The sequence below is a fragment of the Zootoca vivipara genome, chromosome 2 (assembly GCF_965207765.1).
Source record: "Zootoca vivipara chromosome 2, rZooViv2.hap1.1, whole genome shotgun sequence".
Classification (NCBI taxonomy): domain Eukaryota; kingdom Metazoa; phylum Chordata; class Lepidosauria; order Squamata; family Lacertidae; genus Zootoca; species Zootoca vivipara.
The window spans coordinates 22,552,877-22,578,490 of record NC_142584.1 but is presented as its reverse complement, the minus strand read 5'-3'; the positions used below and the strand labels follow the sequence as shown (position 1 = coordinate 22,578,490).

The following is a 25,614-nucleotide window of genomic DNA, read 5'->3' as shown; positions in this document are numbered from 1 at the left end:
CATCAATTCTTCGACGATCAGCCTTCTTTATGGTCCAGCTCTCACTTCCATATTGTATGATATAAAGCGCTTTTCGGGTCACCTTCAAAGGTAGCCCCACGTAGAGCACATTGCAGTAGTCCAAGTGGGAGATAACCAGAGCATGCACCACTCTGGTGAGACAGTCTGCGGGCACGTAGGGTCTCAGCCTGTGTACCAGATGGAGCTGGTAAACAGCTGCCCTGGACACAGAATTGACCTGTGCCTCTATGGACAGATGTGAGTCCAAAATGACTCCCAGGCTGCACACCTGGTCCTTCAGTTACCCCATTCAAGACCAGAGAGTGAGTTTCTTCCTCAGCCAGTGTGAGCAGTGGGACTGTGGTTGCAGTGGCGATTCCATCACAGCCTTAAGCCCTGATATTGCCCTCTGGAGTTGGATTGTACCTTAATCCTTGTACAGTTTGGATGGAATGGGAGCTCAGAAATAAGTCCCCCTGTGTCCCCATGGGATTTGCTCATGAATGTGCTTGTGGCTGCAGCGTCCATTTCATGTACGACCTGCATTTCCGAACCTTCTTTAAAGTAAATCAAAACTGCACTTCTAAAAATGAAAACAGAATACTAAACCCAGGATTATATCTCTTTGCTCTAGGGAGAGTCAGAAGTCAGTGGGCTCTGAGGGACAAACTCTTATCCAAGCATACACCCATTAGTAATAATAACAAAAGCACACCAAGGCAGTGTCTTGCCACGTCAGTTGGTTTACAATATAAATGTTCTCTTCTATCCTTTCAATCTGCCATGGCCAACATACCAAACCAAGAAGTCATAAATTTAGTATTGTTTGAATATATTTTTTCAGCATTTAAGTTTCACATTTTTTGCATCTGACATTTTTATAAACCTCTTGAACCTATCTCATGTTATGTTACAAGATAGATTTCTAGCCAGGAACAAGATAAAAGGGAGTGGGGAATCTATTCTAGTTGCAGTTCATTTCTGATAACCCAGAAAGCCTTAAGAGCAGCCTGTCTTGCCAAGAGATGAATGTTGATTAAAACTGTTTGGGGCAAAATAGCTAAACAGTACCATTAATTGTCTGGATAATTCATGTTTACTCATGTTACATAACACATGTATTAACCTTTAGTCAAATCAAGCACAACCCTGAAAAGACAACTTATTAGAAGTTTTTTTGGTTTGGTTTTTAAAAGGGGGAGAATGAGAGCATATTTTTCCCTTTAATTGATCATTAAAATCTGGTTTGCTCATTTCAGTTTAGTCATGCTCTTTTTTAAAAGCAAAGCCGCATGAGTAAATATGTTTTCACATCGTCCTGCAGCAAAAATGCCAAGTATCATTTATTCCCTCACTCCCCCATCCAATATACAACAACAACAACAACCACAACAACAACACTATTTATACCCTGCCCATATGACTGGGTTGCCCCAGCCACTCTGGGCAGCTTCCAGCATATACAGAAACATAATAAAACAGCGAGCATAAAAAACTTTCCTATACAGGGCTTCCAACCTCAGTGCTTGACAAATCTGTTTATTGCAGAAGGAGGATAGCTTGTGTTATGTACTGAGCTGAATCATAGAACAATAGGAACCAGAATCAGCAGTCTGATTGGTCCGCAGGAGCCACCCAATCCAACTCCAGGTGGAAGTGAATCCGCAACCTGATTGGCCTGCAGGAGCAGCCAATCAGGTGGCTGGCAGAAGTGAATCCGCAACCTGATTGGCCTGCAGGAGCAGCCAATCAGGCTGCTGGCAGAAGTCAATCCACAAACTGATTGGCCCACAGGTGTAGCCCTGAAGTAGCCAATCACGCAAAGCCCATTGTGCAAATAATGTATATAAGCAGATGGTTTTGGGAAAAGGCCATTTTTCTTCTTCTCTTCTTCTCCTTGATGACTACGAGCTGAATAAAGAGCATGAAATTCACTCTCGACTCCGAGTATATTTCAGCTTGCTAAATATGCATGTATACTGCACATCAGCCAAACATCAATCGTGTAAACCGCAAGCAAATTTTGTAGAAATCTCTGCAAGTATATTCAATCAAGGAGGAAATGGCTACTGGAGTGACAGGCTACAGGTTGCACTTCAGCAAGTTATTACAGCGAGGTGCAAAACAGTGCTGTTGAACAGATGAAGAAAGGTCACCAGACTAAGCAGGCTTGGAAATATCCCTTGCCCCACAGTGTGTCACACTTCATAAACCTGATGGCAGCCGCTCCATGTTTAATAAGAGGGTGCATATGAGATGTGTCTGGAAACTGAGTTGCCTGCAGTTACTTCATCAACATTTGTGACCCTTGGGTTCACTCTGGGATTGGCAGAACACAGTCCCTTGACTGTGAGAAGACAATGCCGACAATTTTGCAGACGGTGCGCACCACAAACCTCGATCCTGTGTTTTAGAGAAGTAATACTAAATACTGCAGCAGCCGGTACTTAAGGCAGGGTGATGTGTTTATTCTCTTGGCATCTTACTGGAGTGCACCTGCTCCTCTCTGTTAGTGCTGCAATGTGTTCTGAGTTGCATGGTGGGTTGATCAGCTGTCGAAAGAAGGGGATGAACTTAATGAGGTTGGCAACAAGGGCACAGATGGAATTGGGAAAGGAGGGTTGCAATGTCCAATCCATCTCCTTTCCCATGACTTGGAAGTTTCCTTTCTCCCGTGAAACATGCTTCTGTTTTCCTGCCTCACTTTCAGGACACTTCAGAATTCCTTCAGCATTTCGGTGGCTGCCTGCTGGTAGCACTTACCTTACCGCTGTGAGGGAGCTGTGGACAGTGCCGGCGCTTTCCCTCCCTTTAACCATTTACTCTGCACTCTTGCCAACTGCTTCGTGATCTGAAAAAAAGAAAGAAAACCACTTTGGGGAAGAGTTACCTCATTACTTCATTCCCAAACAGCTAATAAAAGCAGAGGAGGTTCGGGCGGTTGGCTACCAAGGGCCAAGGGCACTCTGTGATCTTGTTTTTAAGGAAAGTCCTTTTTTTCTAAAAATCCACACGGGTTTTCTTTTCTTTTTTAAGTTAGAAGACTGTTTGGCTCATGGTAGCCAGACTCTCAAGCTTCTCACACTTGCAGGAAAGCCCAAGCAAGGATGTCACAGAATTAAGGAATCATAGTTTTGACCATTCTCTTATTGAGGGAGTTTTCATTCTGGCCGCAGTGGTTGCATATAAGAATTTTTTCCCCTAGCGGCAGGAATGTCAGATTTTGTGAATATATAGAATATATAGAATCAGCAAGACTTACAGCAGTGGTAAGAGGCCAATCAGACAAAAAACTGATAGAGGAGTGGACTTGTATGAAGGAATACATCAAAAAAACATTGTTCTAGTATTAATATACCCATATGCAATGAATGAAACTTATAGAGTAAAAAATTAAGAAGAAATGGGTATAAGATGAGATAGTGAAACATAATATTGATAACACAGCGAAAAGAAGAAAAGAAATAAAGAAGGCCACACATAGGTGGAGGGAAGTCAATATTTATGTTTGCATGTTTAGTTAGTTAGTTAGTTTTCTTTTTTTGTAATCTACACTAAATTGAGAGGTGATATATGTATAATAAGTTTTTTGTGTTTTGTTTTGTGTTTGTAAGTATTGTATATATCAATAAAAGTTTTTTAAACAACAGGGGGGAATAATGATAGTTTTGGAAGGGTTCACAAGGGTCATCTAGCCCAACCCCCTGCAATGCAGGAATTTTTTGCCCAATGTGGGGTTGGAACCCACAACGCTGAGATTAAGAGACTTATGCTCTACTAACTGAGCTATCCTTCAGGGCAATGCGATTGTCATGAGATTGTAAAACAAAAAATCCTTAATAACAACTATTCTGTTTTTTTTTGGGGGGGGGGGGGAGAGACAGCAAGATGCAGACTGCCAAAGAGGTGATTTTCTGAATGAAAGACAGAGCACTCACATTCGAATGCCTCATAAGAGTTGTCTGTCTATCACTATCCCTGATGAATTTTGCCTAGCCTTAATTTGCCTAGCCTTTTAAGGAGCAGTAATGGTGTGTTATAAGGCTAGGTGATACTTTGCTCTTTTAATTGATGCTTCATTAACATTTTATCATTTTTTAAAAAAAATTCTGGCTTGTCTCGCTTTATCGTCATTGTCATATTTATGAATTGTTTCACTGTGTTTTATCATGAACACCCTTGAAAATGTATATTTAAATTAACGGCAAGTGATGGAGGTTAAAATGGAATAAAACAATAAATCTTTAGCAATAACTAAACACAGGTGGAACTGGGCCGCTTGGGCACATGAGTAAATTAAATAGTTTCCATTGGGAAAGAAATAAAGAAAAAGCAGGCAGGCAAGAAATACCTGGAGTTAATTCACTCTGCAAGAAAAATCCAGGCAATGGAATTTACCTGCTGTCAAGAATCTTCTCCATTCAATACTTTTGTGTCAATAATTTACGATGCATTCACTAGACAGTGACAGAAAGGCTGTGTGTGTGTGTGTGTGTGTGTGTGTGTGTGTGTGTGTGTGTAATATCTCTATCTATCTATCTATCTATCTATCTATCTATCTATCGTCTAATTGTCTCAGAGTTATAGCAGGCAGCACTATAGCAGAGCTCCCCAGCTCCCCCCCCCATGCTTCACCACTGAGCAAACTGCCTCATCCTAAATGGCCTCAGTCCAGTATACCTGAAGGAGCGTCTCCACCCGCATCGTTCTGCCTGGACACTGAGGTGCAGTACCAAGTGCCTTCTGGCGGTTCCCTCGCTGCGAGAAGCCAAGTTACAGGGAACCAGGCAGAGGGCCTTATTGGTAGTGGTGCCTGCCCTGTGGAACGCCCTCCCATCAGATGTCAAAAAGAAAAACAGCTACCAGATTTTTAGAACTGGTTACAGGTAGGTAGCCGTGTTGGTCTGGGTCGAAGTAAAATAAAAAAATTCCTTCAGTAGCACCTTGAAGACCAACTAAGTTTTTATTTTGGTATGAGCTTTCGTGTGCATGCACACTTCTTCAGATACAGTGAAATAGAAGTCCCCAGGCACTTATGTAGAGAAGGGGAGGGGAGGGGAGGGGGATGGGGAGGGGAGGGGGGATCACTCAGAAGGGTGGTGGAAGTGGGTGATTGACTGACTGATAGCTGTTGATGACCAAAAAACGACTGCAAATGGTTTTGCATGAAAAAGCAAGGGTTGAGATGGCTGAAGCTCGCTTATCATGTATAATGAGATAAGAATCCGATATCTCTGTTCAAACCAGGTCCCTCCATGGTTTTGAGCTTGGTGATAAGTTGTAATTCAGCAACTTCTCTTTCCAGTCTATTTCTGAAATTCTTTTGTAGTAAGACAGCTACATTGAGATCTTGTATAGAATGTCCTGGGAGATTGAAGTGTTCTCCTACTGGTTTTTCTGTCTTCTGGTTCCTGATGTCAGATATATGTCCATTTATCCTTTGGCGTAGGGTTTGGCCTGTTTGTCCAATATAGAGAGCTGAAGGGCACTGTTGGCATTTGATGGCATACACAATGTTAGAAGATGAGCAATTAAATAGTCCTGAGATGGTATGTTGGATGTTGTTGGGGCCAGTAATGATGTTGTCCGGGTGTATGTGGCAGCAAAGTTGGCATCTGGGTTTATTGCAGGCTCTGGTACCAGTGTCCATGTTAAGTCTGGTGGTTGTATTATTGTGGGTGAGGAGTTGTTTAAGACTGGGTGGCTGTCTGTAGATTTTTAGATTTTTAGAAGAAATCTGAAGGCAGCCCTGTTTAGGGAGGCTTTTAATGTTTAATAGATTATTTTATTTCATTTTTCTGTTGGAAGCCGCCCAGAGTGGCCGGGAAAACCCAGCCAGATGGGTGGGGTAATTATTATTATTGTTATTATTATTATTACCCAGCCTGCAAGCCACATTGGACCCACATCCTGGCCTGTGGCCTCTCTAGCCTGCACCACCCACAGAAATTAGGGTTGTTTTAAAAAAAGCTTACATTGGTTCCAGTTGCCAGGCAGGATCATTTTTATGGAGGGGTCGTACACCCCTTCCATGTGAGGGGTGACCCTGTCCACCCCTTTTACATTGATCCCACCCACTGTGGAACCTGGAAGATTAGCCATATTGAAATGAAGTCCTTATAATGAAAATAAGATTTCTCATCCCAGTATGGAGTAGACATGCTAAGATGGATAATGACTGGTCCATGGGGGAAGATTGTTGGGACAAGATTCTAGGTCAGGGGAAGAATGCCCTAGTGTGTTCACAGTCAGCAAGCATTACTGTGCAGGGAGGGGGAAATCGTTTGTGGGACCAAACCTTCATTTAAATCCAATTAAGGCTGAAGGTCAAAACACAAAATGAAGGAATGGCTGCCTGGTCTAAGGTTCAGCTCCGAGTTTTGGGTGTGTTGCTGCTGTTTTCCATCCCTCTTCCTAATGCTGAATAAGTGGGAGCGTCTCTTTTCCTAGAGGAGAAAGCCTGTCTATTTTTCAGCCCATCAAGCAGCAGCTTCCCACTTGCAGGCAGGGCAAGCAAAAATGGTAAATGGAGTGAAGTGGAAGTTACTACAAGCAAATGAAAAGCACAGAGTCCGTTGCTGGGTGCCAAAAAATGCTTTCGACAAGCACGCTTGAAAAGGTGGCACCAGACCAACGAGAAAAAAGGGGCCATCTGGGGTCACTTAGAAAGGGTAAATGTGAATGGTTTGGCTCTGTTCATTGCTGGGAGAAAGTGACAAGCAAGACTAAGGCTGCTTGGTCTGCTGGAGGGGCTCTCTACTATGCCAATCCAACTGCCCTTTTGCTCATAGTCTCCCCACTGCAGAAAAAAAGAGCACAGAGTGATTTGCTGTGCGATGGATTTAGCCAGAGCCAAGCTAGTCACAAACAAGAGAAATTTGACCTTTCCTTTGTTTTTCCTTCTAATGAGGCATGTTTTTCGCTGCCTATGTCAAATTAGCACATCTCTCACACCTACAAATTCCAGGCACCATAGGCTACATTTTTGGCAATGAAATACTGAAGGCCTAGCCTTAGATCAATTTGCTGACCTCTGTTTTAGCCTGTTTTACCAGTCTGGTTGAAATCTGAAGGCTTGTGAGCCGGGACCTTTAACCCCACGCTTCTGCAAGCCTCTTCCCTATCCCTTTTTATTCATATGTATGTTCACACACACACACACACACAAACATGCACACACAGGAAACATGTATGTGTTAAATGGGCAAGTGAATCCAACCCTATCTAATGTATAGGGAAGCTTTTTAACGTTTAATGTTTTATTATATTTTTATATACAAGATGAATGCCCTGCAAGACGAATTTTTCGCAAGATGAATGCGTCTTGCGATCTGATGGTGACTCGCAAGACGAATTTGTTTTGCGAAAGATTCGTCTTGCGAATTGCGGTTTCCCATAGAAATGCATTTAAATTTAATTAATGCATTCCTATGGAAAAAAAGAAATTTCAATGCATTCCTATGGGAAACCGCGATTCGCAAGACGAATTTTTCGCAAAACGAATTGACTCGCGGAACAAATTAAATCCGTCTTGCGAGGCATCACTGTATGTTGGAAGTTGCCCAAAGTGGCTGGGGCAACCCAGTCAGATGGGCAGGGTACAAAATTATTATTATTATTATTATTATTATTATTATTATTATTATTATTACTACAGGGTTGTGTTGATGCATCGTTCTTCAGTGGCCCAGAGGCTGTTGGATTGGCATGTGAGCCGCCTGGAGTCCTGGTGGAAAGTAAAACAGGGTTATTTTTGTGGAGGGGGGCATTATTTCTCAGCAACGCATTCCCTAGGAAAATCCCTTCATACAGCGGTGACTGGTTGAAGTGGCAAATGGAGAGTAACCATAAGAAAACAAAAGAAAGAAACTGGGAATTTCCAAACATTATTAACTTGATAAACTTCATCCCTGTGATTCTAATGGTTCAAGGACTTCAGAGCTACGCACATCCTTTATCAGCCAGTAACATTTCCTAGTCGCAACCATCTGCTGAAGTGGTGTACAGTATTTGTGTTTCTTTTTCATCTGGAAATCTTCGTTTCAAAACTACTAAGCATGTGTAGCATATCATATTAACAAGTGGTTGTGGTTCTGACCTTCGGTCAGCAGAGGGCACTGGTTGTTGAAACTCCAACATTTGAAAATGAATCACAGCTTTTTTTCCTTTGGGGTGTGTGTGAGAGAGAGAATTGTTTTCCTTTCAAATGATCAGAAATTTGGTTTCTTTCCTAGCAAGGAAAGAAAAGGGACAAGCAATGAATCACTATTATCCCAATTACATTTATTTGAGGGTAGATGTACATACTTGCCTTTTCTTGCCTTGACTGCGTTTTAAGCATCCCCGGAAAATAATAATCTATTATGGCTTTTTTCAAAAAGAATGGTATTTTCATGTGTCTGGAGGCAGGGGAAACAAATTCAAGGTAATGCGTGTTTTATAACCAATTTTGGCATGTCTAAATCTGACTAGCCCTAACAAATATTAACTGTCCTCTGTACTGTTACATTACAGTCATACCTCGGTTTAAGTACGCTTCGGTTTGAGTACTTTCAGTTTAAGTACTCCGCGGACCTGTCTGGAACGGATTACAGTGGTGCCTCGCTAGACGAATTTAATTCGTTCCACGGGTCAATTCGTATAGCGAAAAATTCGTCTAGCGAATCCCATAGGAATGCATTGATTTTTTAAAAATTATTTTTTTGCCCATAGGAACGCATTAATTGAATTTCAATGCATTCCTATGGGAAACCGCGATTCACTAGACGATTTTTTTCACAAAACAAATTCGTCTTGCGAGGCAACCTCCGCTCGAAAAATCTCTTCGTTAAGCGAAAAATTCGTCTTACAGGGCATTCGTCTAGCGAGGCACCACTGTAATATTTCTGTTGGAAGCCGCCCAGGGTGGCTGGGGAAACCCAGCCAGATGGGCGGGGTATAAATAATATATTATTATTATTATTATTATTATTATTATTATTATTATTATTATTAACCAACACAATATTCATTCATTTTTATTTTCTTTTTTTGTTTGCTGGCGATTATGCAAACTGGACCTGACATCACAATTCGAATATGTGTGTGAATGGATAGATAGATAGATAGATAGATAGATAGATGATATATAGATAGATAGATAGATAGATAGATAGATAGATAGATAGATACAGTAGATACGGTAGATAGATAGACAGATACAGTGCTTTTTTCCCTTTAAAAAATGTTTAGGGGTACTCTTATTTTGACTCAGGAAAATCACCATTTTATAGTTCAAATTGGGAAAAATGAATACACTAAATGGACAAAAGTACAAAGATTTACAAAATGCTTAGGGGTATGTGTACCCCTGCGTACCTCCATTAAAAAGCACTGGATAGATTATACAGTCATACCTCGGTTTAAGTACGCCCAGGTTTGAGTATTTTCAGTTTAAGTACTCTGTGGACCTGTCTGGAACGGATTAATCCACTTTCCATTACTTTCAATGGGAAAGTTCGCTTCAGGTTAAGTACGCTTCAGGTTAAGTACAGACTTCCGGAACCAATTGTGTACTTAAACCGAGTTACCACTGTATATAGATAGATAGATAGATAGATAGATAGATAGATAGATAGATGATAGATAGACAGACAGATATAGAGGAATACATACCTATTATGAATTTGAAGCTGTCCCATGCTCCTGATTTGAGAATGACAGCAGATACCCCACAGAAATATCAATTTTTACTTATTTATTACATTTGTACACTGCCCTTCATCTGAAGATCACAGGGAGGTTTGCAACATAAAATACAAAATGAGAACACAATGTACATAAAAAAACCAACAACGAACCAATAACCCCACAACAAAATTTCCCTGAGACAATCCCAAAGGTGAGTTCACCCATGTGGAGACCTCTCAGTGCCTACAGGTTTCATGTAGCTAATCCTTTCATGTAGACTAAACTTAGCCGTAGACAGGGTGGCCTGAGGCACCAGCTTGCCTGGACTGTAGACCCTGAAAATTATGAAAGAAGCAGCAGCAGTAGCTGTCTGGGTGATCCTTAAAAAATACTGCTTGTTGAGCAGACTCAAGTTTGTGCCAAGCCACATCAGCTGAACAGAAGACACTTTGGATTTTTCGTGAGCTGGTGGGAGAGGATTCTTGTTATTATTTTAATGAAACAAATTGTAGTCCATGACGTATCCAAGGACAGAGGAGAGTCTGCTATTGACCTGGCAAAAGACCAAAGGCTATTGTAGGGTGTTCTGGGAAATGCACTCAAGAAAGCAACACAAGGTTAATAATCTGCTCATGATATTTAGATTTCCCCTGTTTGAAGAAAAAGGGGTTTTACTGCCAGCTGCTGCTTCTTACATCACAACGTGGAATTTTCTCTCTCCCGCTGACATTCATAGCAGCGTTATGATTTCCCAAGTGGATGTTTTTTGGGAGCAATTTATTAAAATCATTTTAACTCCATGAAATTATGGAGGCCCTTGGGATGGTGCCTTGCCATATATTATAATTCCAGTAAGTGACAGTGGGCTGTAATAATACTGTAACGCAGTGAAAAGAACTGTTAGGATTTCCTGCTACCAATTACACCAATAAAAATGAGTGCAAGCATCATCATAAACAGTAAGGTCCAAGTTGTTTGTATGAATGAAAACAGGATGGGAAATATTTTACACATTTCGTGTATAAGACGACCCCCAATTTTAAACTTTAATTTTTTTTGGGGGGGGGATATAGTCTTATACACAGAAAAATACAGTATTCCACCTGCCTCTTGAAGAGAGAATGCACAAACTTGTGACCCCTCTTCTTTCTTTGTCCCTGTGCGTGGAATAGCTTTCTGACAAATGCAATCCAATGAAACAAGCCTCTTTTCCACTTGCTTGCAGTCTCTCTTCTCTCCCCCCCCCCAAAAAAAATTACGAAGCATGACATCATTTTTTCCTGTAGCCTACTGGCCCAATAATATCTCTACAGAGTACAACTCTGTGGGTTTTGCCATTTGTATTTGCAGAGGTGGCAGTAGAGTTAAAATACAGCTTCCCTTACACCTAACATTTTCAGTATCAAGATCAAGACGAGTATGTGTGCGATGTCAAATTCCAGTTGGCTTATATATAATTATGATCATCAAAGGGCTGAATAGCTCTTTTGTTTAGCAACATGGCTCTTAAAACACTCACTGCTCACCAAATTCCTAGGGAAACAGAGATGTCGATGCTCATTCGCAACCATTTGCATGTTACTGGTACTATGAACAAGGCAGTCACTATGCCGTCTACAGCCTTGCTGCCTAGTAAAACGCAGCACACCAGATGTAGTATAGAAAGGGTCCTTTAAGTCATGGCCACATGGTCTACAGTCTTGTCTACCCAATGGCATATTCATTACAGTGTCCTGCTTATGTCATGACTGAAGCAAATATAAAGGACCCCTGGACAGTTAAGGCCAGTCAAAGGCGACTATGGGCTGCAGCGCTCATCTTGCTTTCAAGCCAAGGGAGCCGATGTTTGTCCACAGACAGCTTTGCAGGTCATGTGGCCAGCATGACTAAACCGCTTCTGGTGCAACGGGACACCGTTGACAGAAGCCAGAGCGCACGGAAACGGCGTTTACCTTCCCGCATCAGTAGTACCTATTTATCTACTTGTACTGACGTGCTTTGAACTGCTAGGTTGGCAGCATCAGAAGGTTGGTGGTTTGAATCCCTGTGACGAGGTGAGCTCCCATTGCTCTGTCCCAGCTTCTGCCAACCTAGCAGTTCGAAAGCACACCAGCGCAAGTAGATAAATAGGTACCCTTGTGGCAGGAAGTTAAAGGGCATTTTCGTGCACTCTGGCACTTGTTACGGTGTCCCGTTGTGCCAGAAGCGGTTTCGTCATGCTGGCCACATGACCAGGAAAACTGTCTGTGGACAAACGCTGGCTCCCTCAGACTGAAAGAGAGATGTATGCTGCACCCCATAGTCACCTTTGAATGGACTTAACCATCCAGGGGTCCTTTACCTTAACCTTTTTAATGACTGATCTTGGCTACATCAGAAGGTGAGAGGTGAGAGGCCAAAATGAAACAAAGAGGTTTGAGTTTTCCTTTTCAAAGCCTGTGATAAACCTGAAGTTCTGCACTTGCTCCGCGATACTCTTAAGTTTTAGTATTTCTTGTGCTTTGTTTAATTCCTCAAAACTGAAAGGAAGTGTGCCTACCAAATTTGTACAATTTACATTCAGATTTTTCATGTTATTCAGAAAGTCTGCAACAGTCAGAACGGAATGAATGGGCAACAGCAAAATCAATGCTCACATGGAGCAAACTTGGGCTGGCTCACCCTTACCTTCAAAGCAAGGGACAAAACATTGAATCACAGATTTTTTACTTCTAGGCAATCTTTCTTGCCAAACCCCCCTTTCTTGTAGAATTTACTGTATAAGGCGATCAGACTCTTGTGACAATTATCTGCCCATACAGAGGAGAAGAGCATTTAGCAAGTGATTTACTTTATTTAAACTTCCATTGTTGTCATGTCTTCTATTGTTAGAAGAATAGAAGCCTGTGGGATGAAAATTGTGGCTTGACGTAGGAGGTGATGCTCTTATTATCTTGTTGCCTCGGCAGCTCATACTTCCTCAGTTATCATTGGTCACCAGCATCTGGAGGAAGAGACTTAAATAATAATAATAATAATAATAATAATAATAATAATAATAATAATAATAATAATGGATCCAAGTTAAGGGCCTGTTTATACGTCACACACTGCAAATTCAGATATAAACCCAATAGGCAGAACTCACCAGTGACCCCTGGATCTGGGTCTGTGGCTAGGCGGTTGGGTTACAAAGGCAGGGTTCAGGAAATTGCAAAGACAGAACTCAGGGAGTCTACCACTGATCAGAGTAGTATTGCATACCCTCCAAGTGTCCCATTGACAGTCCCAGAATAATGAAAGTCATTCTGGCTTCTGATTTGATCCTGGAATGTCCATTTCCCCTGTCAGTGCCGCTGCTGCCAAGCTCAGGGAAGAGGGTGAGCCAGTGCTTGTCCCAAGTGGCAGCAGCAGTGAGGGAGTTGCCTCTCCATGGCCTCTCCATGGCCGCTGATGCCAGCCTCCAGCCTTGGCCAGCGGCATAGCTAGCTGCTCAGGTGCCTGGTGTGGGGGCGTGTCCTGCAGCCAGGGGCAGGGCAATCTGTGCCCATGGGGGCGGGGCAAGCCTCTCCTCCGCCTCCCCCTCAGCTGTAGGGCGGCGGAGGGAGAGGTAGTAGGCAGACGCAAGTCCCATGCTGCTGTTTTAGGCAGCGTGGAACCTGCAGGCGCCTAAGCCGCCACGTCACTCCTAAAAAGTTTCGTGAACCCATTTTTTAAAAAAAAACCCCTCATTTTGTCACCACCCCCTCAGTGATGACACCCGGGGTGGACCGCACCCCTCTCACCCCCTCCCTCCACCAATGGACTTGGGCAGCTCATAGCAGTTGCTGGAGAGCGGGAGAGGAGAAGGAGAGGTTGCCACGGTTGAGACCCAGCTCTGCATGACGCGTCGGCTCCGAGGAGCAGGCAAAGAGCAGAGCTGCTCGGGGAAGGAAGGAAGGAAGGAGAAATGGAGCAGAGTGCAAGGAGTCTTTATTTTTTTTTATTTAAAATTTTCAAGCTCTGAAGTTCTGCAGCGTTACAGTTTTAATTCTGTATCCATTAGCTGATTTGCTTCATGATGCTTTGAAGGGGACAGTATTCCTTGAAGGCTCAAGAGATATTACTTGCCAGGAAAAGTTATTATATGACCATAAATGTCAAAAATATATTTAAATAAACATTTAGTTGATTTTAATTATATTTGCATTTATAAAAAAAATCCTGTCTTTAACTGTCTTTACAACCCTGTCAGATGGGTGGTGTACAAAAATTATTATTATTATTATTATTGAAAATTTTAAATGCTTCATTTTTTTTCTTTTGTTGGCAGCTTTGACATCTTTCTTGTTAACTACTTAGAGGTTTTATGTACACTCAAGCAGTATAAAATTTGTTGTAAATAAATAAAATACAGGCATGCATAAATAAAGTGGTACATCGGGTTATGAATTTAATTCATTCCGGAGGTCTGTTCTTAACCCGAAATTGTTCTTAACCTGAGGCGCGCTTTCGCTAATGGGGCCTCCCGCTGCTGCCACGCTGCCGCCACGCGATTTCTGTTCTCATCCTGGGGCAAAGTTCACAACCTGGAGAAACTACTTCCAGGTTAGCGGAGTTTGTAACCTGAAGTGTTTGTAACTCGAAGCATTTGTAACCTGAGGTACCACTGTAAATCGCTCTATATTTAATAAACAGACTTACCATGAAATGATTTTCCAAGCTAGCAGATACAGTGGTACCTTGGTTCTCAAATTCTTTGGTTCTCAAAAGCCTTGGTTCCCAAACACCAAATACCCGGAAGAAAGTGTTCCGATTTTCAAACCTTTTTCGGAAGCCGGATGTCCAATGCGGCTGTCGCCTATTGTTTCTGGGGTGCCTGCACCAATCAGAAGCCACACCTTGGTTTTCAAAAGTCAAACGGACCTCCGGAACGGATTAAGTTCAAGAACCGAGGTACCACTGTATTTGGTGCTTTTGGTTTTGCTATTTATTTTGCGTTTTTGTTTTTGAGGCTTTTTCAGTTAATTTGTTTTTGTGACTGTGTGGAACCCAGTTCATCTGATTGATTGATTGTGCGACTGCGGAAATGGATAAAAGTCCCCCCTCCAAACAATGACTATCATCAGAGCAAGTAAGAAAAAAAAATTATTTTCATCATCTACAATACTATCTTATTTATTTTATAGTACAGTACATTGATTATTGCTTTCATTTTATGGATCAATGGTCTCGTTAGAGAGTAAAATTCATGCTAAATTGCTGTTTTAGGGTTTTTTTTAAAAAAATGATTGTTTTTTCTGGAACGGATTAATCCATTTTACATTACTTTCTATGGAAAAGCGCACCTTGGTTTTGGAACGCTTTGGTTTTGGAACGGACTTCCGGAACAGATTAAATTTGAGAACCAAGGTGCCACTGTATTGGAAAAGGCTTGTGGTTTTGTTCATTCATTAAATTGCAATCTATTGGAAGCAGGAGGACTGCTGCAGAAGCTGTGCTCACTTCAGAGCATTTGTCTGTGAGCAACAGGATTCCGTGCGATCACCGTCAGAACAAGTGGAGAAGCCATCAAAGCAGGAAGTTGGGGAATTGCACTCCTGGCTGTTTTCTGGACTTAGCATTCAGGGCTGACGATTCAACATGGCAAAGCGTTTCTTTGCTTTCGTTCATCTCACAGATGAAGCCGGCCATCATTATTCATGTCATGTATGGAGAGCTGATGCGAGAAGATAGACGCTTGCCCAAAGCTTACTCATGGCTGATATATGACCTTAGCTTCCCAGGTCCTAATCTGCGAGCGTTCGAGTTCCTTTTCTCAAGCTAGTCCAAATACATTCCCGTGATTAGCATTGCCCCTAGTAGCAGTTTCCCCCTTCCACGTCAAAATATAGAGCTTTTGTAAATAGAAACACATGGCCTGTATCTTTCACGGATTTTAATGGAGCTATTATGAAAACACTTTTGTCCTTCCTACGCTGACTTTAATATTGGACATCAATCAAAAGCAAATAACCTTAATTGTGATAGGAGCATAATCTGAGGTAAACAGGCTCCCAGTCCTTTTATTTGAGCTAGTATGAAAGCAAATATTAGTGTGATATATGAAGGACAAAGCCTTTCATGTGCCAATACAATAGGAGCAGGAGCCAAAGTAATGTCTGGGAAATTCTTCAAAACAATGGTGCACCTGCAGGTAACAGCATCATTGGTCCCGATGCAACCTTCAACCCCCCCCTTCTGTTGATGACTTCACTTTCACATAACTAGAGCTGCAGAAGCTGGCAAACTCCAATTTTGCATTGCATACAGCCTTTGGTGTGGACCATGCAGCTGTCCAAGCCATCACCCAATTTCCCCTGAAACTGCCACATTTTGCTGCATCCCCATGTGTGAGCGGTGGACTCTCCTTCCCTGGTGTCAGGATGCTGTGAGCAGCTCCCAGGTGGTTGCCCAGGAAAGCATATAGCCGATGAAAAGTTACTTACTGTCCTTTTTTATTTCAATCTTTACAGAGAGAGAGAGAGGGAGGCTATAGAACCCAGCCTCTTGGATAATGGCGTTGTCCCGAGTGAATCTCCACCCCCCTGTCTCTCCCACTTCCTCATTCGTCATTTTCATTATCTCCTCTATGGGTGCTGTGACATGCCATCTGTCTTTGAGCTCTTTGTTCTCCTACTTTTAAGGCTCGCCGGGTTCTGGGAGATGGAGGGTCTGGAATGCTTTCTAATGGCAATGTGTCGGCCGGGTGTTGTTCTGGTTCTCCCATGATTCCCCAGCTTTCCCCCTCATCTGCCTCTGAGCTTCTACGTCCCTCAACTGCCTGTTGTAAATCTATACTGCCCCTTCCTCCTCCCTGGAAGGGTCATTCCTCCACCATTCCTCCTCTGCCCAGTCCCTGACACCTGGGAGGTTGGATGGCCATCTGTCATGTAATAGTACAGTAATAGTACAGTACAGTAATAGTACCACTGTATTCTGCTCTGGTCAGACCTCACCTGGAGTACTGTGTCCAGTTCTGGGCACCACAGTTCAAGAAGGATACTGACAAGCTGGAACATGTCCAGAAGAGGGCAACCAAAATTGTCAAAGGCCTGGAAATGATGCCTTATGAGGAACGGCTTAGGGAGCTGGGTATGTTTAGCCTGGAGAAGAGAAGGTTAAGGGGTGATATGATAGCCATGTTCAAATATATGAAAGGATGTCATATGGAGGAGGGAGAAATATTGTTTTCTGCTGCTCCAGAGAAGCGGACACGGAGCAATGGATTCAAACTTCAAGAAAGAAGATTCCACCTAAACATTAGGAAGAACTTCCTGACAGTAAGAGCTGTTCGACAGTGGAATTTGCTACCAAGGAGTGTGGTGGAGTCTCCTTCTTTGGAGGTCTTTAAGCAGAGGCTTGACAGCCATATGTCAAGAATGCTTTGATGGTGTTTCCTGCTTGGCAGGGGGTTGGACTGGATGGCCCTTGTGGTCTCTTCCAACTCTATGATTCTATGATTTAGTTGTGATTTCTGCTTTGCAGGGGGTTGGACTAGATGACCCTTGGGTACATTCCAATTCTACAATTTCTTAAACAGCGATTTCTTAAACAGGAGGAAGTTGTGGCTCCACAGAGGTTGCTGGACTCCAACTCCCACCTGCCATGGTCAGATTGTAGGGCTGAACCCAAATAAGTGTTTTTGGAACTCAGACTGGAAAAGGTTCCTCACCCCGGGTATTTAATACATATGGTGACCTGGTCCTATATGGATGCATGAGAAACCTAAACAAAAAAGAAATTAATATCCCATGGCAAAAGCAGGGGAGGCTGGGAAATCTTGAACTGTTGACTGCTTTTGATTTTTTGACAGTGTTGAGCTATTGACCATAGCTATTTAACAGCAACAGCAGAAACGGTCTTTATTAACTGGAAGCGGTGTGGGGTGGATAGTAGGTGGGAATCTGTATGATATGACTAAAATCTTTCAGGAATGATGCAGCAAAAAAAGGAAAGAGTAGGCAAAACAGCCTAGTATATCATGTGTGGTTGTGAAGGATTTACAGGATTACCTGTAATCTCCCTCAGTCAATATAAAATGATTAAATCCTTTCTTCTTAGAAAACGATAACATTTAGCGTAGTAGTCACTAATGCTGGGAAATTGGCACAATATGTGATCGATGCCTTAATAGCATTTTCATCCTGATAAGTTGAGATACTGCACTCTGTCTGATCCATGATTGCACAGAGCTGGTAAAATGCGTTTTTCCTCCACTCGCAACCATCTATCCAGGCAGCTGCATGTTTTTCATCTGGCACGAGGATTTGGAGCCAGACAAAGGCAGTTCTGTCAGATTACGGCTCTGTATGCTGCTGACACAGTTTTGTTCTCTTCATTTCAGGATAGGACACACTTCACTCTGTGACGGAGGGGTGGGGTGGGGGGGCGGCGATGACACAACTACAAGAACGCTGGTGGTTTTGGAAAGCCATGTGCATGTTTGCGGGTGAAATCTCTGGTGCGCAAAGCCAAAGGTGGCTTGCTTTGGTCTGCAGCCACAAATGGAAAAGGAAGGGATGTTTGAGGGGGGAGGTTTCAAACGAGGAAAATAGGCTGGGGGAATAAGAGTAGAGTCCTTCAACACACACACACCCCAACCTCTAAAAAACGGATCCAAAGTTTTTATACTACTTACAATTCAGACATCCACCCACATACTTGCGCACAACTGCTTATACAAGCTGTGACAGGAAATAAAAAAACAAATTCAATTCAAAACTGGAAATGGCGGCAGAGAGCTGGAGAGTCCTTGTGGCTCATGAGAAGACCCTCCCCAGAGCCCAAAGAGGACATGAATGAGGGTGGAGTAAGCCTTGAAGAGGCCGGAGGCACAGTAGGGCTTTATTTACGCTGCTCAGCCTCCCCGCCTAGCAGCTGATGCGTGTGGTAGCGTAGCAGCAAGAGTCGCTTTTCTGCACACCCTTCAGCTGACCCCAGAACGTCAATTCTAGTTGTGGATATTTTGGGATACAGCACTTTGGGACTGGATTGGAGAGAGAGCGGGAGAGAAGTCATTTAAACGGTTTAGAGAGTGGTCCCCACTCATGTGATTTTCACTTATGCACGGAAGGTATGTTGGAAGGTATGGAATAGGATGTCCCTATTTTCATCAGAGGGTACGTGACACATCTAAACAACAAAATCAAATAGGGAGGCATTCTTGATGGTTATAAATGGGGAACTTCATTCCCCTAATGCCTCACCAAATCCCAGACCTGTAAATATTTTGGTACATTTGACTTTGCTTAGCTTTCCATATAGCCAGGGCTGTGACCATGTAATAATGGGGGTTTAGTATTAGCACAGGTGAATTGCCCGTCCCTCCAAATAAACCAGAGTCCAAGAAAGTTATCTAGTGAAACAGTCTTCCTTTTGAGTGGAGTGCAGAATTCTCATCACCTTTCCCTCACCCAGCTATCGCTCACATTGTAGGAAGTCGGCACTGTGATTTAGCCAAGGAAAATACGCTGAGGTTTACAGAAAGCAGAAAATATCTCTTAAACAAACATGAATGTTCACAGCCATTGCTACGTAGATTTCTTGGCTGTGGGTTGGCCAGTTTTAGCATTCAGATTTCTGCTGTTCACTTAGATCAGAATCATCTTCTCTTGGAATGGTTAACAATTAAAAGGCTCTGTCTTCAAGCTTCCTCATTCGATGCACCAAACATTGGGCAGCACTAAATAAATCAAAGGCCAGCTGCAGCTACTGATCCCCCTCTAACCCTTTTTTTCTCTTAGTTGTAATTTTGACTATAAGCTCAACAATAAGCCCCATCTCTTAATCTCAGCATGAACAAATGGAAAATGGTCAAATGACGCACATTTTTAAGCTTCTTGGTGCATAAATTAGACAGAGTACGTCAGTTCACTGGAATACGCTGACCTTTTCTCCTAAAAAAAAAAAGTATATGAGGGAATAAAGATTTGGAAGGAGTTCTGGGTTAAAAAATCTTCTCTGTTTGCAGCAGAGTGCAGGATTGGCATAAAGTAACAGTCCCATACAGAAGCAGATGCTTTAGACGTGCGGAGGAAAATATAAACTGGTGAGTGGAGATATTGCCGGCGCCAGTAAAACCTGGATGGTTAAAATGTGCAGTTATGAAATTGGCCATCATATTTGTACATCTCCTCTTTGTATAGCCAGGAAAGGCAGACAATGCAATCGCTAATTCCCTGAGATGCCTTCTAGTTCTAATTTTTTTAATGAGCAGATGTAATGCGGATTACATATATATATATATATATATATATATATATATATATATATATATTCAAAGTCGTTAACAATAAAATGCAGTAAATCAATTAATAAATATAAATAATAACAACAAAGTGTGACAAGCCAGAAAAAAAACACACACGATAAAATGTAAATGAAACAGCAATCACAACAGCTAAGTGTCATCTAACCTCATAAAACAAAATTAAAGGTAAAGGTAAAGGGACCCTTGACCATTAGGTCCAGTCGTGACCGACTCTGGGGTTGCGCGCTCATCTCACATTATTGGCCGAGGGAGCTGGCGTATAGCTTCCAGGTCATGTGGCTAGCATGACAAAGCCGCTTCTGGCAAACCAGAGCAGCACATGGAAATGCCGTTTACCTTCCCGCTGTATTTATCTACTTGCCTATTTATCTACTTGCATTTTGACGTGCTTTCGAACTGCTAGGTTGGCAGGAGCTGGGACCGAGCAACGGGAGCTCACCCCGTCACAGGGATTCGAACCGCCGACCTTCTGATCAGCAAGCCCTAGGCTCAGTGGTTTAACCACAGCGCCACCTGGGTCCCAACACAAAATTACTGCTCCTTAAAATGCTAGGCAAATAAAGAGGTTTTAATTTGGTATTGAAAATTCATTAGTGATAGACAGAAACATAATTAAAAAAATTCCTTCCAGTAGCACCTTAGAGGCCAACTAAGTTTGTTATTGGTATGAGCTTCTCGTGTGCATGCACACTTCTTCAGATACCATGTCAGTGATAGATAGGCAACTCTTGTGATGCATTCAGTGTTGGACGTGAGTATTCTGTCTTTCATTCAGGAAATCACCTCTTTGGCAGTCTGCATTTTGCTGTCTTTTTTATATTATTATTATTATTAAGGATTTTTGTTACAATCTCATGACAATCTCATTGCCTTGAGGGATAGCTCGGTTAGTAGAGCATGAGGCTCTTAATCTTGGGGTAGTGGGTTCAAGCCCCACATTGGGCAAAAGATTGCAGGGGCTTGGACAAAGTCATCTCCATGGTCCCTTTCAACTCTATGTTTCTATTCTTCTAAGAGCGCTCTCCCCTCCTGTGGTTTCCTACGACTGACATTCAGAAGCTTTACTGCCCTTGACCATGGAAGAAGAGGAAAGCTGTAGTAGTTAGTGACCACTGAGAGCCCCATCTTCCATATTTGTTAATCTGAAATAGAATGAAGGGGAGAACATGCGTATGAGAGAGGGCATCCATCCAACAGGAAATATATGGTGCAATTCTGAATCCAATGGATGCTGTGGAATCCTGGTGGCTAATAAAGCTGAGCCCAAGAAAAGCGATGGCAGTAAACCACCTCTAATCTCTCTCTCTCTCTCTCTCTCTCTCTCTCTCTCTCTCTCTCTCTCTCTCTCACACACACACACACACACACACACACACACAACACAACACGTTAAGACAGGCATGTCAAACCTGCGGCCCTCCAGATGTTTTGGACTACAATTCCCATCTTCCCCAACCACTGGTCCTGCTAGCTAGGGATCATGGGAGTTGTAGGCCAAAACATCTGGAGGGCCGCAGGTTTGACATGCCTGCGTTAAGAGAAAACAGTTGAGAACAGCAGTGAACAGCCAGAAAAGGCAGGGTTAGTGATTGCGGAGGTTAGTCCTCATGATGAAATCATTACTTTCAAACTGAAAAGTGAACTTGAGGAATATTTGGGCTCAGCCTTGTTGATTAATCATATTAGCGTTTGGAATTCACCCAGCAGACATAATTCTGTAATAGTGTGTACAAATACTAATACAGTCGTACCTTGGAAGTCGAATGCCTTGCGACTCGAACGTTTTGGCTCCCGAACGCCGCAGAAGTGAGTGTTCCAGTTTGCAAACGTTCCTTGGATCCCGGACAGCCAACGCAGGTTCTGTGACTTCTGATTGGCTGCAGGAGCTTCCTGCAGCCAATCGGAAGCCACGCCTTGGTTTCTGAACGTTTTGGAAGTCAAACAGACTTCCGAGGTACTGCTGTAATATAAATAAGACTTAAGTGCTCAGTTATTTTTTGTTGCCTGTTAGCACAGATTCAGAATCCTCTTAGAATAGTGCCCATTGGTGCTCTATCAGATGTGATATTTAAGGGAAAAGGTTAATAATAAGCAGACAAAGCAAAAGGGGAGAATTATGGTATCCTGGTGACTTTGATCACATTAAGGTGTTGTTGTTGTTTTTTAACAAAGGAAAGTAGGAAATCTAAAGAATGCTTATTGTTTATGAAAACTGCACTAAAAACTATTGTATGAACACAACAAAAAGCATGGCAGTTTGTTCATGGGATTTTTAGGCAACAGTGTTATTGTAGACTGTTTTATGCAGCTGAGCTTCGTTGTTCCTTCCTTCCTGTCTGCCTTCCTTCCATCAGTATTGAGACCGAAGGTCATGGCAGAGCAGAGCAGTTGGCTAGTTAAATAGGGACAGCATCCAAGATTTAAAATTAAAGCACATCTGAACACAGGCAATACATTTAGGATGATTTCCCATACCAGTATTGATCCATGTGTTATCCGGGCATTGGAACCCAAATGTCACTTGTGCCGCAACATTTTGACTTTTTCTGGGGGTATTAATTAATCAGTTGTGGGTCAGCAAGAGCCAGATGACAAAAGATTTAAATAAAACGAAGTCAATACTCTTAAGCAATGCAGGAGAACGGGGTGGGCACCAACATTTGACAGATGAAATAAAATGAAATAGGGACACTCCTACAGAAAGTGCATGCTCCCACTTCTCACACCAAGACTCACCGCCTAAGTACACCCCCTCATGTACTGTTCCACATTGCAGAAGAAAACTCTTCACCACCTGCTGCACACTGTATTCATTCATCCTGCAACAAGCAGTCCTACGCTGGTTTCAGTCTGAAGCACTCAGTATAGAAAGCTGAGCATAGCAGTTTCTTATTTGCTCAAGGTTTCTTTCTAAATCACTCGGTGGTTTAGGTCACAGTGTATTTATAAACTCAACCTTTGGGTGCAGAAGTGGGGAGAATTCTTTATCTGGCTCCACCCGACGAGCCAACTTTGGCAGGTGGGTAGGGCCAGTGGCGTAGCGTGAGGGGCCACAGGGGCTGTTGCCCCAGATGTAAAATTATTAGGGGCACAAAATTTCAACCTCGATACAGCCTTTTGCTTCCTTTGCTGGGCTCCACTGAAAACAGTGCGAACCAGGAAGTGACCTCTCCAGACAACGGAACGGCTCTTCTTTTCTTACCTCTGTGCTGCAATCTCCTGGGTGATGCCGACACCATTATGCAGTTGAATGTGCACGTGTACTCTACCCGTTTCCCTCCCTTTGTACCCACCCCCCTCCACGTGACCCCAGGCACTGGTAACCTATGCTATGCCACTGGATGGGACAACTGACCTGCCACCCACACGGTGTAATTATGGCAACAAGTGATTAGCAAGTGGGTTTGTCATCCATCTGTCAAAAACCATTGGGCAGTGCAAAGGGCATTGAACTGCAGTGCAAAGGGCATTGCCAACTTTATGCTTGGTGCCATGGAAAGAAGAAAGAGTTAAAGGGGTGTGTGAGGATATGGGGTGAGGCTTGAAGGAGCTGTAGAGGGTAGACCCAGAGTACCATTCCACCATTTTGGTCACTCATTCATGCAAGTAACGTATGAAAAGTGCTTAGATCAGGCATCCCCAAACTGCGGCCCTCCAGGTGTTTTGGCCTACAACTCCCATGATCCCTAGCTAACAGGACCAGTGGTCGGGGAAGATGGGAATTGTAGTCCAAAACATCTGGAGGGCTGAAGTTTGGGGATGCCTGGCTTAGATTGTCGCTGCGCTTCTTCAGAAATGGAGTTTTCTGTGATGGGGCAGATTCACGCAGGATCCATCTCTAATGCGGCCTTAAGACTACAAAACCTATGGTGAGCTGTGATGTTAAGTACAACTGCATATGCCATAGTAGAGCTCTTTAAGACTAAGAGCGCATGATACATTTCAACTATAAAGTAAGCAGAATTCATGCCTGAAAACATCCCAAACCTGTAATGCTACCCAGGGCCTAGAATAGAAGTAAGCAAGGTAACTAATGAGAGAAGCCAGAGTCTGAGAGAAAAACAGATTTTCCATGGAAATCCCTCAACCTGAGCCAGGAAAACAGACCAAATTCTCTCCTTATAGTCTTTATGCATCCATATCGCAGACACTTCTGAAAGACATTTTTCGTTTTGGAGGGAAGAAGCAGGCTTTCTAGGTCCAAACTCCAGAAGGTTCTTTTAAAAATTGAATATACAGTAAACGAGAATTTAACCATGAAATGTCCCTATCCTACAATGCTATTTTCATGAGTGTACACATATATGGTGGAATTTTACCTTCTGCACAACTCTCAAAGGTAAAGGAACCTGGCACCTTTATAAATTGGGATATTTTCCGGTGTCGCTGGCATGGCGGGGTTGGTGCTGTGGAGCCTCCCTCCTGATGCTGGTGTGACTGCCATTTGCTAGGGTGCTGCAGGGGCAGAGCAGGGAGATAGCAGGATTGAGCCTGTGCAAGAACATCAGCAAGAGAACACTGGGTTGACTATACCAGGGTTTCCCAAACTTAGATCTCCAGCTGTTTTTGGACTAGAAGAAGATGAAGAAGGGTTTGGATTTGATACCCTGCTTTATCACTACCCTAAGGAGTCTCAAAGCAGCTAACAATCTCCTTTCCCTTCCTCCCCCACAACAAACACTCTGTCACCCAGCAGCTTCATGTGTAGGAGCGGGGATGGGAACCCAGTTCACGAGATTATGAGTCCACCGCTCTTAACCACTACACCACACTACAATTCTCATCATCTGACCACTGGTCCTGCTAGCTAGGGATGATGGGAGTTGTAGTCCAACAACAGCTGGAGACCCAAGGTTGGGAAACCCTGGACTATACCATTACACAGCTCCTTTTCACTACCCCACTATTCTGGATCCTCCTGGATCATTGCATATGGCGGCCGGGGGGTGGCGGGGAGAGACATCACCTGTTTGCTTTATTACCTGCAGTAAATCCTGGCTGGATTTTAAACAAAACCAGGCAACCCCCCGAAACTACCCTCAAGGGTTGCCATCTCATCAGCTTTCTGTTCTTTACAGAACCTCCAAACCTATTTTTGACATGAAAACAATGCTAAATAGTAGAAGCAGCAGCAACAGTAGCTCATAATTTAACATAAATAGTAAACCAGAAAGCTGGAAGCCATCCCGCAACGTTCTTCTACGAACGGGAGAGCCCTCCTGCTTCTGTCTCTCTGTGTGTGAGTCTGTTTGGCAGCTGGTTTGAGTTGTCAGCACGGGTACGACCTTTGAGTCGTGTTGGCAGCAAGGCCTAGGTTTAAAGTGAAGAAGGAGCTAATCCTCTGAAGCTGATGTTTAAAATTAAGGATTATTTTTGTTGAAATGGTCAAGCAAAGTTTTCAACACCAGGAGGATCTTCTGTAAGGTCTGCTTAAGGAGCCAGACGATGTAAAAGAAAAAAAAGAAGGAAGGAAAACTTAACTATTGAGATGCTCTGTGTGAGAACTCTAGACCTAATCAGGTATTTCTTCCCAAACTAGAAGGTGCTCCTCCTCAGAATCTGAATTATATGGGGCATTCCAAGAGCTACCTTTTAAACTTTTTTTTATTTTCAATACAGCCAAGAGGTACTTGAACACAACTGTTCCTGCTGCATGTGTTCCAAGTGGGGATGGA

The 25,614-nt window shown here is 43.0% G+C and overlaps 1 long non-coding RNA gene across 1 annotated transcript; it reads right to left on the bottom strand.

Annotated features, from left to right (window-relative positions):
- Positions 1 to 20,342: 20,342 nt before the first annotated feature.
- Positions 20,343 to 22,798, bottom strand: LOC148686773 (uncharacterized). The gene is made up of 3 exons (XR_015948579.1): positions 22,676 to 22,798; positions 21,691 to 21,899; positions 20,343 to 21,081 (listed from the first exon to the last, which is right to left on the bottom strand). It is a non-coding gene; the product is annotated as an uncharacterized LOC148686773 (long non-coding RNA).
- Positions 22,799 to 25,614: the final 2,816 nt, after the last annotated feature.